Source organism: Callithrix jacchus, chromosome 5 (assembly GCF_049354715.1).
Source record: "Callithrix jacchus isolate 240 chromosome 5, calJac240_pri, whole genome shotgun sequence".
Taxonomy (NCBI): Eukaryota; Metazoa; Chordata; class Mammalia; order Primates; family Cebidae; genus Callithrix; species Callithrix jacchus.
Window position 1 is genome coordinate 53,008,024 of NC_133506.1, and position 14,293 is coordinate 53,022,316.

Below are 14,293 nucleotides of genomic sequence, written 5' to 3' on the forward strand. Positions count from 1 at the left end.
ACAAAAGGAGAAGCCACGGGGGCTTTGAGCAGAGGAGCGAGGGCAAGTGCACTGGGTATGGAAAGCGCCTGGTGTCTGCCGTGTGGATCACACCAGAGAGGCTGAGGCCCCCGCCACATCCAGGCCAGGGGCACGCTCCCTCTCCCTGGTAGAAAGACCAAGGGGTGAGAGGCAGTTGGATCTGGGGTTTATTTTGCAGGGAGAGCTGACAGGCTTGGCTGGTGGAATGGATGTGGGGCTGGGGGGAGAGAGAGAGACATGGAGGCTCTATTTTCTGGCCTAAGCAGTGGGAAGGATGCATGTGCCGCTCGTGTGACTCGGGAGAGGAGCAGGGTGTTGGGGGTGGGAAACCGGGAGTCCTGTTGTGCCATGATGATGTGGGCCAGTAGGCAGCGGGCAGTACCTGGTGCATGAGCCTGGCCAGGGAGGGTGCAGGCTTCAGGGGCCTCGGGCACTGCATTGGGTGGGATGGATGGGCGATGCTGCCACGAGCCAACCCCTGGGGCCCAGTGGCTGAAAGCACACAAGCTCGTTCTCATCCAGGACATGTCCGTGGATGCAGGAGGCCATTCCATATCACTGTGTCCCGTGGAGCAGGACCCTGTACAGGCGGAGCTGGGGCTGAAGGGACCAACGTGCAGGGAAAGCGTGCAGTGGCCTTCATGCATCTGCCCAGGACCAAAGTGCTCATGTCACTTGGCCCACATGTTACCAGAGCCAGTCATACAGCCACACTTCACCTCGGACGGGCAGCAGGCACAGCCTTCCCATGTGCCAAGGGTAGACAGGGCCCCCAGAGACCACCCTGGCATCAGCAAACAGAGGTTGCCACCACCCTCAGCAGGCAGAGACCACCTATGACATGAGTGCAGGTGGAGGAGAAGTGAGGGTGATCCCTGGCTGGGACCCACCCTGTGCAGGGCTCCAGAGGGGAGGAAACAGCCCTGTGCCCAGCTCCCTGCAGACTGCTGACCCTGTGGGAGGTGGCCCGGGATCACTGCTGCTCCTAACCTCAGCTTGAAGCTTGGCCTGCCAGGTGGGGCCAGCTCCTTGGAGAGAGAGGAGCCATGGAGAGGCCAGGGAAACTGCCACGGGCTGTGTCCAGCGCTTCACCAGCCAGTGCTTACCAGAAACGGAAGAGGTTCCAGGGCATGTGATTGGGGTCTGTCTGCCCTGCTAGACTGTGAGCTCCAGGGGCATGGGGCTGGGCCGGGCTTTGCTCACCACTCGCTCCAGTGCCCAGCATCCTGCCTGGGGTGCACTCGGCACTCAATAAATGTCTGTGGAAGGAATGCTGCATGCGGAGTCCTGAGTGCACATGTGGCCCTGCTGAAACCTTCCCACCGCAGGGCCTTCGTGCAGGCTGTTTCCACTACCTGGAGTGCCTCCCTGCAGGCGTGGATGTGGCGCCCCTCCTCCACCCACCCTCCAACACCCCCGCCTCCTCCCAGCGCTTCTCAGGGTTTGTGTGGCTCAGTGCATTTATTTGTTTGTTCATTTTAACATCTGCCTCCTTCCTGAATGTGAACTCAGGACGCAAGTGTGTTTCCGACCCATCCAGCACCCAGCTGCCGTGGCCAGGGTCTGGCACAAAGTAGGAAACTTACAACAGTTGCTGCTCACGTGGATTCTAGAGGATTTAAATTAAACTACCCTCCAAGCCTCAAAGTCAGCCGAAGCCGTGTCTGTCACCCACATGGGGTGAGTTCTCCTGAGGCAGTGCAGTGGGGGATGGGGATGCCAATCCCAGCCACAGGCTCGGCCCTGCCTGGAGCTGTCCTGGGAACAGCCTGTGGGGTGCGGCCCGGCCCCCTCCCCCACCCCTGGGGAGTCCTCCAGGAGAGTTCAGAGATGCCCGTGGGAGGGCAGATTCGGAGACCTCCCTGAGCTCCTCCTGGGACAGCCTCGTTCTCCTTCAAGGGCCACAGGGTTCAATTTTGACCATATTTGCCTCAGAGACAAACAGCCACCCCATGGGGTCATAGGATAAATACCAGTTTATTTGCTCTGATTCCCACGAAGCATGCTTCCAAGGAGCGAGAGGCTTCCTGTGGCCTGGGGCAGGAGACTGTGGGCTCTGCTAAAGGCACGGTGGAGTAGGCGTGGGATGTCCAAGAATGGGGGTGCTGGGGCGCTCCTCCACCCAGGTCACCCACGGAGCGTCTTCCCTCCGGAAAGTAAGATGAGGCAAATTCGAGAATAGGACTCCCGCCCCTCTGCACTGGGGCTTCTGAGGCCAATTACCAGACGGCCTGGAACTGTGCCCAGGATTTCCTTGGGGGAGCCCTCCCTTCTTTCAGCCAAGTCCCTGGGTCTCAGGTGAGTCCAGTCCTACCTGGCTCCATGGGGTTGGGCATGAGGCCCAGGCCTGGCCAATAAGAACACTGCAGGCCACTGGCCTCGGTAATGCGTTCAGTTATGGGCACATCACCCAGTTAGAGCCAATGAGATACCATGAAGTTTATGCTGGGCTAGCTGGAGGAGAGGCAGGACCCCTTTTCCATGGACTTTAACCTGGGGGGGTTAGAGTCTGAAGCTGCCAGGATGACCCTATGGAGCCTGAGCATGAAGCCAGCTTGGGAGGTAGCAGGGTGCGGGAAGCAGAGAAACCGAATCCTGATGACAGTGTTTAAGCTGCTGGATCCAGCCATTCCTGAAGCTACAGCAGTGAGAGAACAAGACAGTTCTCTTTTTTCCTTAAACTAGTGTCTTGGTTTTCTATTACCAACGTATCACAAACTTAGTGCCTTAAAGAACACTTGTCTATTATGTCACAGTTTTGTAGGTCTTGCCCCAAATGGGATGTTGGCTTGAGGTCTCTCGAGGCTGACATCAAGGTGTTGGTGATACTGGATTCCTTACTGGAGGCTCTGGGGAGGAATCCACTTCCAGGCTCATTCAGTTGCTGGCTGAATTCAGTTCCCTGCATTTGTAGGACTGAGGTCTCCCTTCCTTGCTGGCTGGAAGCTGGGGCAGCTCTTTGCTCCTGGGGGCTGCCGTGTTCCTTCCTGCACTCTCTTTTTTCTCTTTTCTTTCTTTCTCTTTTCTTTTTTTTTCTTTTCGATGGAGTCTCGCTCTTTGCCCAGGCTAGAGGGCAGTGGCACCATTGCAACTCCCTGCCTCTGCTTCCTGAGTTCAAGTGATTCTCCTGCCTTAGCCTCCTGAGTAGCTGGAATTACAGGTGTGCGCACCATGCCTGGCTAATATGTGGATTTTTAGTAGAGACAATATTTTGCCAAGTTGGCCAGGCTGGTCTTGAACTTCTGACCTCAGGTGATCCGCCCACCTTGGCCTCCCAAAGTGCTGGGATTATAGGCGTGAGCCACTGCGCCCTGCCTGTTCCTACACTTTCCACACGGCCCCACCAGCAACAGCAGGTGAGCGCCTCTCACACGCTCAATCTCTGCAATTTCCCTTTTGCTGCCCACCCCTCTCTGCCTCCAGCTGGAGAAAATTCTAGGCTTTCATGGGTTTCTGGGATTAGATTGGTCCCACCTGTATAATCCAGAAATAATCTCCCTATCTGCAGGTTTATAACCTTCATCACACCTGCAAAGCCCCTTTGCCATATAGTTTATTTATGAGTTCCAGAGATTAGGACAGAGATGTCCTGGAGCCATTATTCTGCCCACCCCAGCAGTTTGACTTGGGGTTTCTGTCATTTGGTAGGAAACCTGGGAGAAGCTTCACCCAGATGAGCCCAGCTTCGATTATCCTTCCTGGAGAATGGTTGGACTTGATTGGCTCATGCAGCTATAAAGTTCTGGCTTTAGGAATGGCTGGATCCAGGAGCTTAAACACTGCTATAAGGACTTACTTATGTTCTCACCATTTCTCAGCCAATGTTGGTTCTGTGCCAAGGCTCTACAGGTGGCCCTGGCTTTCCCACTCTGGGTTAGTCCACAGGAAAGAAGATGTACCTCCCTTCCATTGGCCCTTAAAATAAATTTAACCCCCTTTATCATGCAGGGTGATCTATTGTTTTTTATTCTAAAACTCCCCAGCCTGCGTTGGACTCTGGCTCTCCCTTTGATAAGCCTCTGAACCACTTAATATTTTCCCCCTAAGTGACAGTGCATTGAGCCCCAAAGAGTCTCCTTTTGTTCCTTTCACAAATGAGGTCTGAGCCACACCTCTGTGCCAGCCATGTGGGCAGTGATACAGCAGTGAGAAAGTGGGCGTGGCTGCTGCCCTCTGGGAGCTCACTGCTCAGCACTGAGTGTAAGGAGGGCTGTGAAGGAAATGGGCAGGTGGGATGCTGGAGGGTCAGCAGGGGCCAGGTGAGAGGCAGGGCTGGCAGAGCCTGGGGAGAGGTCCCACAGTGAGGCGCGGGGGAGAGTCTTGCGGAGGAGGTGGTGGTCTGTCCGAATGCCTGGGGGTTAGACATGCTCAGCCACTGAGGAACTGCAGGGAGGCTGAGAGGCCAGGAGTGTAGTCAGGGAGCGGAGGCTGAGGCTGCCAGGTGGGAAGGGGCCCAGATTGGGACGTGTGACTTCATATCCTCCCATCCTCTTACAACACCAGCACTGCTGGTGGCTTTGGAATGGAACTCTCCGAGTTGGGAGCAGGGTCCTGACTCCTGGAGCTTCCTCTCCTCCCCAGCACGGCTGCACTTGCAGTGCTGACCCAGAGACTATCCCAGTGTGACTCCCACTCTCACTTCCACCCAGCCTTCCAGAGAGTGCTTTCGAGCTTCCGGAGAATCCCACCTGGCACCCGGGCTCTATAGGCTGCCTCCACCACACCCTGCACTCCTCCTCTCCCTGAGGCAGGGGCACCATTGTTCTTGGTGGAAAAGCAGGTGCTGGGAAGTGAGAAGAGGGAGGACAGCTAGGTCCCACTGAGATGGGCCCCATGTCACCCTGCTTTGCACCCTAGCCTCTGGGCTCTCCAGCCTTCAGTCATCAGCTGCCTGCTGCTAACAGTAGTGGCATTTCAAATTTTTTTTTTTTTTTGAGAATGGGGTCTTGCTATATTTCCCAGGCAGGCCTTGAACTCCTGGGCTTAAGCTATTCTCCTGCCTCTGCCTCCCTAAGAGCTGGGATTACAGGCATGAGCCGCTGCACCTGGCCCGGTGGTGGCATTTCAACACAGAGAATGAGCCCAGCTTCGATTCCCTGTGTACGATAGGATTCAGCAGACTGTAGCGGAAAGCCTCCTTTCCACCCTGTCCCTTCCAGTTCTCTTCTCCTGAGGCATGCAGGGGCTCCAGCTGGGGACACCGCTGTCTGCGCAGGTGGGTGTTTACTCTCCCTCAATCGAGCACAGGCCATTCGCTCTGCACGGCACCTGGCTCTTTCCTCTGAAATGCATCTTGACCAGGCCCCTTAGCACACAAGGAGCTTGCTCTTTCTTCACCCTTAGCTGCATGGGTGGGCTTTCCCATCCCATGCGATGGAGGCAGCAGCTCGTTCAGGTTCCCCTGGAATGCAGCCGCATGTGCTGGTCTGTTGGCATCGCCTTGGCAGTAAGCCCCTCTGGGGGCCCCGTTTCATCTGCACCTTCCTCTTTAGTCCTCCCACAGCACTCCCAGGAGGGCACAGTGTGGGGCTCTCAGGCCCCACTTTCCTGAATTTTTCCCCAAATGCAGTGATCCTGCAGGACCTGTTCCTCTTGAAATGATTTCACTGTTATTTCTGGAGTCTCCCAAGGGGGCTCACCTATGCCCTCAAACCAGCCTCTGAAGCCACCGTGGGTCCTCGGAAGCCACCGTGGATCCTCGGAAGGGGCAGGTATGACAGAGTGTGGCCTTGGGTTCTCAGGAGTCCAGAGGGCAAGCCTGGCGAGATGACCCTTGGGTTCCAGCAGGACTGACGCCTCTGCCAGCGATGTATATCCTACTCATTCCAGTGGCCCCAGCCTTCCCTGTCGGCTGCCAGGAATGTGTCACCCCTGCTTCAGGGTCCCTGCTGCCCCCTGTCCCACTCAGAAAGATCCCTTGGGGCTGGCTAGGGAGCCAGCCTCTCTTTCCTCCTCTCCCTGAGCTCTGCTCAGAATAAAAGCTGAATGTGGATGCTGTGCCTTTGCCCATCCGTGGCCACTGCCAGCCATTTGCATCACAAATGAGGCTCATTTGGGCTGTTAGGCACCAGCCTGGTGCTACCCTCGGTAACTCAAGGACACAGGCCAGGATCCGGCTACTGAATGTGCTGCCTCACCCCACCCCCAGCTGCCTAAACTGGGGAAGGGTGCCCCTGGTCCCCAGCCTGCCTGGGATCCTCCTGGCCTGGGCAGCTCTCCCCACCAGCCAGGAGAACAACCGTTGTACAGGTGATAAACCCAATACTGGGCAAGAAGTGCTCTGCACATCAGGTGGGTGCTTGGAGGACGTTTTCACTCAGCTTTCACAGCAGCCCACTTTACAGAGGAGGAAACTGAGGCTCAGAGAAGGTGACTGATGTGGCCATGGCCACTCAGCTCTACTCAGTAGAACTGAGGCTTGAACTCATGTCATCCTACTCCAAAAACTGTGCGTGAGCATCAGCTGTCCCTTCGAGGGCCATCTGTTCTTACCCTGGGCATGCAACAGCTGTGCACTGAATGAATAAAAGTGATCAATAGCTGTGCGCTGGATGAATAAGTGACCAATAGCTGTGTGCTGGGTGAGCTAGTGACCAATGGCTGTGTGCTGGATGAATGTAAGTGACCAGTAGCTGCACGCCAGGTGAATATAAGTGACCAATGGCTGTGCACTGGATGAATATAAGTGACCAGTAGCTGCGTGCCAGGTGACTATAAGTGACCAATGGCTGTGCACTGGCTGAATATAAGTGATCAATAGCTGTGCGCCGGGTGAATATAAGTGACCAATGGCTGTGCGCTGGATGAATATAAGTGACCAGTAGATGCACGCTGGGTGAATATCAGTGACCAATGGCTGTGCACTAGATGAATGTAAGTGACCAATAGCTGCGCGCCGGGTGAATTTAAGTGACCAATGGCTGTGTGCTGGATGAATATAAGTGACCAGTAGCTGTGTGCCGGGTGAATATAAGTGACCAATGGCTGTGTGCTGGATGAATATAAGTGACCAGTAGCTGTGTGCTGGGTGAATATCAGTGACCAATGGCTATGCGCTGGCTGAATATAAGTGACCAATGGCTGTGCGCCGGATGAATATAAGTGATCAATAGCTGCACACTGGGTGAATATAAGTGACCAATGGCTGTGCGCTGGCTGAATATAAGTGACCAATAGCTGTGTGCTGGGCGAATATAAGTGACCAATGGCTGTGCGCTGGCTGAATATAAGTGACCAATAGCTGCACACCGGGTGAATATAAGTGACCAATGGCTGTGTGTTGGATGAATGTAAGTGACCAGTAGCTGCACTAGGTGAATATAAGTGACCAATGGCTGTGTTCTGGATGAATATAAGTGACCAATGGCTGTGTGTTGGATGGATGTAAATGACCAGTAGCTGTGTGCTGGTGAGCAAGTGACTATCTACGTTGAGCCCCTCCTGAGTGATTCTGGTTCACCATGTTGGCCAGGCTGGTCTTGAACTCCTGACCTCAGGTGATCCGCCTGCCTCAGTCTCCCAAACTGCTGGGATTACAAGCATAAGCTACTGTGCCTGGCCTCTGTGCATCTTTTCTGTTAGTCTAAAATTATTTTGAAATAAAAAGTTGAAACAAACAAAGGAGATGGAAATTAGGAGAGCTTGGAGCTCTGTGGGGGTAGGGACTGTGCGTCCCACCCTGAACACTTCACTGGCCCCTTCTGGATAAACCTAGGGCACCGGGAAGGCGCTGGTTGACCCTGCCTGGTGCATCCTCTGTCAATCATCTCCAGGGAGGCTGCTGAAGCTCCCAGGAGGGCAGCAGCTCCAGCTGAGGCCACTTCCACACTCAAGGGCACAGATTCCTGTGCCCACCTTCAAAAGCTGCTGAAAATTCAGGGCGATACCTCTGGTTCATTGAAGGCGCTCAGTGGTGGCTGGGATTCCAGGGTGGAGTGGAGTGGGCGGGAGCTTTCCCCCAAACTATAGCCATGAGTGAATGTACCTGCAGACGCCACTTTTACACAATAGCCCTTGGTGTCCACAAGCAAATTCTTGCAAGGCTCCAGCCATCCTTCTGCAGAAGGAGAAAAATACCCCAGAACGGCTTTTCCGTAAAAATAGGAAAACGTGAGCCCCACGCCCAGGAGGTGACTTCGTGCAGGTCCCAGACTGGTGCTGGCGCCCCCTTCTTCTGACCTTGCTGGGCTCCTGGAGGGGCATGCTCATTTTTATTTCCCTGGAACCCAGCCCTGTGCCAGCTACACAGTAGGTGTTCAATTAATGCTACATTTCCTGGGCACCTTACGGATGTCAGTAAAAGAGCAGTTATCTTCTAGTCCACTTGCTTGCAGGCTTTTTTTTTTCTTTTTTTCCAGCAAAATCTACATTGTAAAACGAAAAGTTACAGAAAACTTCAGGGAAGGATAAAACAAACCCCTGCTGCCCAGAATTACACATAATTAAGGTTTTGTCCTATTTTGCCACTAATCTCTCTCTCTCTTTTTAATTCTTTAAGAAATAAAATGTTACAGACACAGCTGAATTGTGCTGTGGTCCTTGCTCCTTAGAGTCAAGCTCAGGGCTGAGTGGGTGCAGACGCTGCCTTCCCTGCCTGGGGTTCCACCTGCATATTTATTGATTTACTTTTTGAGACACAGCCTGGCTCTGTCGGCAAGGCTGAAGTGCAATGGTGCAATCTCACCTCACTGCAACTTCTCCCTCCCGAGTTCAAGTGATTCTCATGCCTCGGCCTCCCGAATAGCTGGGACTACAGGCGCGTGCCACAACGCCTGGCTAATTTGTTTTGTAGTTTTTGTAGAGACGGGGTTTTTCCATGTTGCCAGGCTGTTCTCGAACTCCTGACCTCAAGTGATCCTCCCACCTGGGTCTCCCAAAGTGCTGGGATTACAGGTGTGAACCACCATGCCTGGCTCCACCTGCATATTTATGGCTACAGCAATTTGTAGGACCACAGTTTTGTGTGCGTCAGTGTAACGCCCCCCACCCCATGGGTGAGCTGCACTGTGCGCTGTGCTTTGGTTTTGTGTTTTCCACTGATGACAGTTGAGGTCCAGGGAGGAGGGTACAGGTGAGGCCGATTGTTGGAAGAGCAGCCCCCATCCAGCCCAGGGCCCAGCCCTGTCACCACTGTACCCGGAGGACTGGCATCTGGGCATCATCACCTTTTTACTGTTTTCATCACCTTCTTCAGATGGGCCCATCGATGGAACCACAGCAGGTGGGGGCGGGGAGGGGTGGACTTGGGCTTGGGCTTGATTCTGCCTGGGATCCCTTGGGCTGTGAAAAGGCCACCTTGGGGGCTGCACACTGCTCTGTGGGCTCCCTGAGGGTCCTCCCCTAGTTATGGCAGCTGGATAGTCACAAAGGGCTCAGAAGTGCCCTGTACGGGGTTCATTTTCTGCTGTTAACCATCTTGTAATTCTTTTTTCTCCCTTTTTTAAACAGAGCTCTCACTCTGTCACCCATGGGCATGATCTCCGCTCACTGCAACCCCCACCTCCTGGGTTCAAGAGATTCTCCTGCTTCAGGAGAATCCCAAGTAGCTGGGATTATGGGTGTGCACCACCATTCCTGGCTAATTTTTGTATTTTTAGTAGAGATGGGGGGTCTCATCATGTTGGCCAGGCTGGTCTCGAATTCCTGATCTCAAGTGATCTGCTCACCTTGGCCTCCTAAAGTGCTGGGATTACAGGCGTGGACCACTGCACCCAGGCCGTCTTGAAATTCTTGGTAACATTTCAACAAGGGGCTCTGCATTCATTTTCCCCAGGATCCCAAACTTCATGTGGACATCTGCCAGCAGCGCACGCCTTTGGAGCCCCCGTCATGTGCCCAGCTCTGTCCTAGGCTGGCCACACACACTGCCTCCTTGACTCCTGCCAGCCATCTGTTACAGGCATGGTCATTCTGCAGATGGGGAAACTGAGACTCAGAGAGCTCCTGATTCAGGCACTACCAGGTAACACCAGCTTTGAAAATCAAATCTGGCCGATCCCTTTTTATTCAAACCGAGACCCAGAGCGGCTAGGGTTGGCTCAGGAAGACACAGCCCCTGTGTCTCAGAGCAGGGTTCCCAGCCATCCCCTAGGGAGCAGTTGGAGACCACCTGCCTCCTGGCTACCTTCTCCAGGCCTCTTTGGAAGGCCCTATCGGCTGGGGTCATTTTGCCACATTTCCTTTCTCCTGGCCATGGGGAGGACTGTCTCAATGAGGGGTGAACAAACCCCTGGTTTTAATCAGACCAGCCACTTCCTCTCATCAGAGAAGAAACCCGCCCTCTCACAACCAGTTTCTATATTTAGACCTGGGGCCTCGCCTCGAGCTGGGCCAGGGCTGGGTGTGGCAGGGCCTGCGGCTGCTTCCGACACTCAGGAAGGAAGTTTCCACCTGTTTCCCAAGAGCCGGAGGCACAGAGCCCGCAGGTCCTAGGCTGAGTGCCAGATTCTAGAGCCCACAGAAGCCCACAGCCTCCCCACAACAGCTCCACAGCCATGTGGGGACAAGGCCTATTTCCCAGACTCAAGAGAAGCCCACGCCCATTTCATTCATTCCTTTATGGACCTGGTGTTTCCTGGGTGCCTCCCACAATCCAGGTGCCATTTTAGACTCTGGGGTACGGCTGGGAACAAGACAGGCCCCTGCCCTGATGGAGCTGACAGTCTAATGGGGATGAAAGAAGTAAATAAAATAAAAATAAATTAAAAATAAATGAGTAGAACAGAAATCGGATACCTAAGGAAGGGCAATGAAGGCATAAATCAGGCAGATGGGCTGAGCGGCAGGGCAGAAAGGGGCAACACCACGGGCGGGGTTCAGGACCTCTGCGGGCCCCTGGGGTGTGGAAGGACCTGGAATGCAGGGAGGGAGAGACTGAACAGAGCTTAAGGCAGAGAGGACAGAGGGTGCCAACGTCAGAGGCCGGGCTCTTGTACCTGGCTGGCGGGAGCCAGGCAAGCTGGAGGCAGAGGTGAGGTCAGCCTGCAGGGCCTGGGGCCAAGGCGCAGGTGTGGATCTCAAATATCAAGAGAAACCACCCAATGCTTTTGAACCTAGAGTGACATGCATCACGAGCTGTGTGGGTTTTTAAAAGCTCACCTCTGCTGTGGTGTCAAGAAAGGGAGGTGAGGGGCCGGGGAGGGAGTCCAGGCCGGCGTGGAGGGTGCTGCCCCAGTAGTCTAGGGCAGTGGCTCTCCACTGGGGGCTTTTCTTCTCCACAGGGGACATTGAAAGTGTCTGGAGACATTTTTTGTTGTCATAATGGTGGGTGTACTACGGGCACCTGGTGGGCAGAGGTCAAGGGTGCTGCCAAGCATCCTGCCATGCCCAGGATGGTCCCCACAGCAGAGAAAGATCTGGCCCCAAATGTCAAAGGGGCTGCGGTTGAGAAAGCCCAGCCTAGTGGGAGGAGCAGGTAGTGACCACGGCGACGGCAGTGGAGGAGAGTGATAGGCCAGGTCCTGGATACTGGGTGCATGGAGGATACATGGGGAGTCACGTGGCATTCTGCTCTGAGTATTTAAGAGTGACCCATGAGAGCTGTAAACTCAGGTCCCAAGTGTGGGTGACCTCCAATGCCCAGGCAAAGGTCCGCCTTGTGTGGGCTCCCCTGCCCAGCATACAGTGTCTGCAGGACTGTTCTGCACGCAGCTTCAGCAGTGTCCTCATGTGGTGGCAAGACACCTGACAGCAGAGACCTTTGGCAGCCAACCCCCAAGAGTGGGTTAAGGAAGACTTTGGGGTTCCTGGAAGATTAAAAGCGAGAGAGGACTGGAGCAGGGGGTTCTGGGCTTCTTGCTATTAGAGAATCTGGACACCTGAATAATTAAGGAGCAAAGGGACACAGTCATCTGAGGATCATACATTGATGGAGTGGCTCATTCTGACCTCACTAGGGGTTTCCAGGAGAGCCAGGGACAGGGGAGGAGCATTGCTGGGTCCAGGAAAGGTGCCTGTCACACATGTGCCTCACTGCCTGGAACAGAATCAATGGTCACTGTTCTCTTCATCTCCAGCCTCGGCGTTTTTCAGTCCCGATCCTGGGAGAGCACTCCTCAGCTGGCAGACTCCAAAATACCCAGGATAAAGGGAAGGCAGGGATGGTGGGGATTGCGTGGGAGGGTTCCCCATCTCCCCCAGCTTCAAACCCCTCCCTCCTCTTCCTATTTAAAAATGCTTCCAGTGTGGGCTGGCCAGCTCCAGCTGACAGCACCAGGCACTGTCCCAGACACACTTGAAAACCATCAAGGGCGGTGAACAAACCCTTCATCCCTGAGAAAATGTGGACAGTTAACTGGTACATGGAAGAATGGCCAGCCTTGCTGATCAAATTAGAAAAATATGGATAAAAAGATAAAGCCCAGTGCTGCAAAGGATGCGGGGAAAAGAACACATCCCTTTGCTGTAAACAGATCTGATTTCAAAGATGCTTCTGTCTGCATGGAACAAGTCCCATGCAGCTACATGAACCCCCGACCCCACACATCATCTTGAGGCGGGGTTCTGCATCCAAGGAAATAACCCTCAGCCGCAAAAGCATTCACAGTGGGTGTTATTTAAAATGAGAGGCAGAAAAAAGAAAAATCCCAGACGTCCCTTGCTCACTCTTGTGGAGCACACACACTATTCGAGGTGCCACACTCACATTAGCTCTTTCATCCTGTCCACGGCTCTGTGATTTGCTTTATGAGTGTCCCATTTTACAATAAGCAGGGGACACACAGAGGCCAGCCCTTCCTCCACGGCCGCTCAGGGGCTCAGAGCTGAGGTCTGAACCCAGGCAGCCCTACCTGGAGCTTGGGTTCCCCTCCCTCCAAGCTGTTTCTTAGCAACATGAAGGTAACCTTGTCCACTAAAGAGGAGGTGACCACAGCTCCTGGGGATGTGCCAACACTGGGATGTGACCCCAAGACAAAGGGCTTCTTTTCCCTTCTGCCTGGTGGTAAAGAACCTGCCGCCTGCCAGGCATGCCCCGGCCTGTGGTTCTGGAATGCGGGCGAGCCACCATCCCCAGAGACCTGTGTTGGTGGCCAGACCCAGCCCACACACCCGATTGGCACATATTCTTGTGTTTGCCCAGGAACGGAGTCAGACCATTTACTCTGCCTTCGTGGGAGCTGGACAGTTAACACTTAAACACAGTGTTTCCCTCTGGGAAGACGCCTGGGTTGTAGGTGCTGGAAGGCTAGCTCCAGCTCCAGGCACCTGCCACATAAAGGTAACTGTGAAAATTTGGAGATGCCCTTGGCACAGGGCAGAGCATGGGGATCTCTTGCCTGTGAAGAGGGGACAAGGGGAGACATGCCCTGGGGACGCATCTGAGGCTGGTGTGGGTGTTGATGTGACCTCTGCTCTTGGGGTCTAGCCTCCCCAACTCCAAGGAATGGGGTTGGCCTGGATGAATATGCCAGAAATGGGACCCTGGCCATCGAGGTCCACAGGATGCTCTGAGTGGCAGGCACAGTGCCCAGGGGGATGGCGTATCCTCTTCAGTGATTGCTCTCTCCTTCTCGGCTGAGCTGGGGGCTTATGTGTCTTAAACACTGGCCAACTCCTGCTTACTCCCCTCTCCATCCGAGAGAGCAGACCCCAGGCTTCCGGCATGGGCAGGTGGTGGGAACATGAACACGCTGTGATGGCATCTGAAATCCTGGTCAGTCCTAAACATGACTAATGTTCACTGTGCTTATTTGCAGAGTCACCTGCAAAGCAAATGATACCGCTTTTCCATTGACATTGGTGCAACAGAATTTCCCCTTAAAATAAACATTGTATATTTATTTAATTTATTTTTTTGAGACGGAGTCTCACTCTGTCACCCAGGCTGGAGTGCAGTGGTGCAATCTTGGCTCACTACAGCTTCCCAAACTGGCCCTCTGCCTCCCAAAGTGCTGGGATTTCAGGTGTGAGCCACTGCGCCGGGCCCCTAAACCTTTTTTCTTAGCTTCATATTTTTACTTAAGAAAAATAAAGATATTAAAAAGAAAAAAAGAAAAGTTAGGTATTATTTATATATAATAATATTCATTCATTTTAAGGGTAGCATTATGTGAATTTGGTAATTGTGTGTAGTATGTAACCACGATCCAGATATGAATCCCTTCACCCTAAAATCTCCTTCGTGCCCTTCGAAAGTGAGCCTTCTCCAACCCCTACACCCGTCAACCACCAACCATCGATCTGCTTTCTGTCATTAGATTTTTGCCTTTTCTAGAATTTTATATAAATAGTATCAAATAGTATCAAAAAATTTCTTTAAATTAGTTGATAGATT

General features: G+C 53.7%; 1 protein-coding gene across 1 annotated transcript in view; it reads left to right on the forward strand.

Moving 5' to 3' along the window:
* Positions 1 to 14,293, forward strand: part of RBM38 (RNA binding motif protein 38) — a 52,269-nt gene that overhangs the window by 28,711 nt on the left and 9,265 nt on the right. The window contains exon 4 of the transcript XR_013535260.1: positions 9,794 to 9,982. The gene's annotated coding sequence lies outside the window, so the exon portion shown is untranslated. The remainder of the gene's footprint in view (positions 1 to 9,793; positions 9,983 to 14,293) is intronic.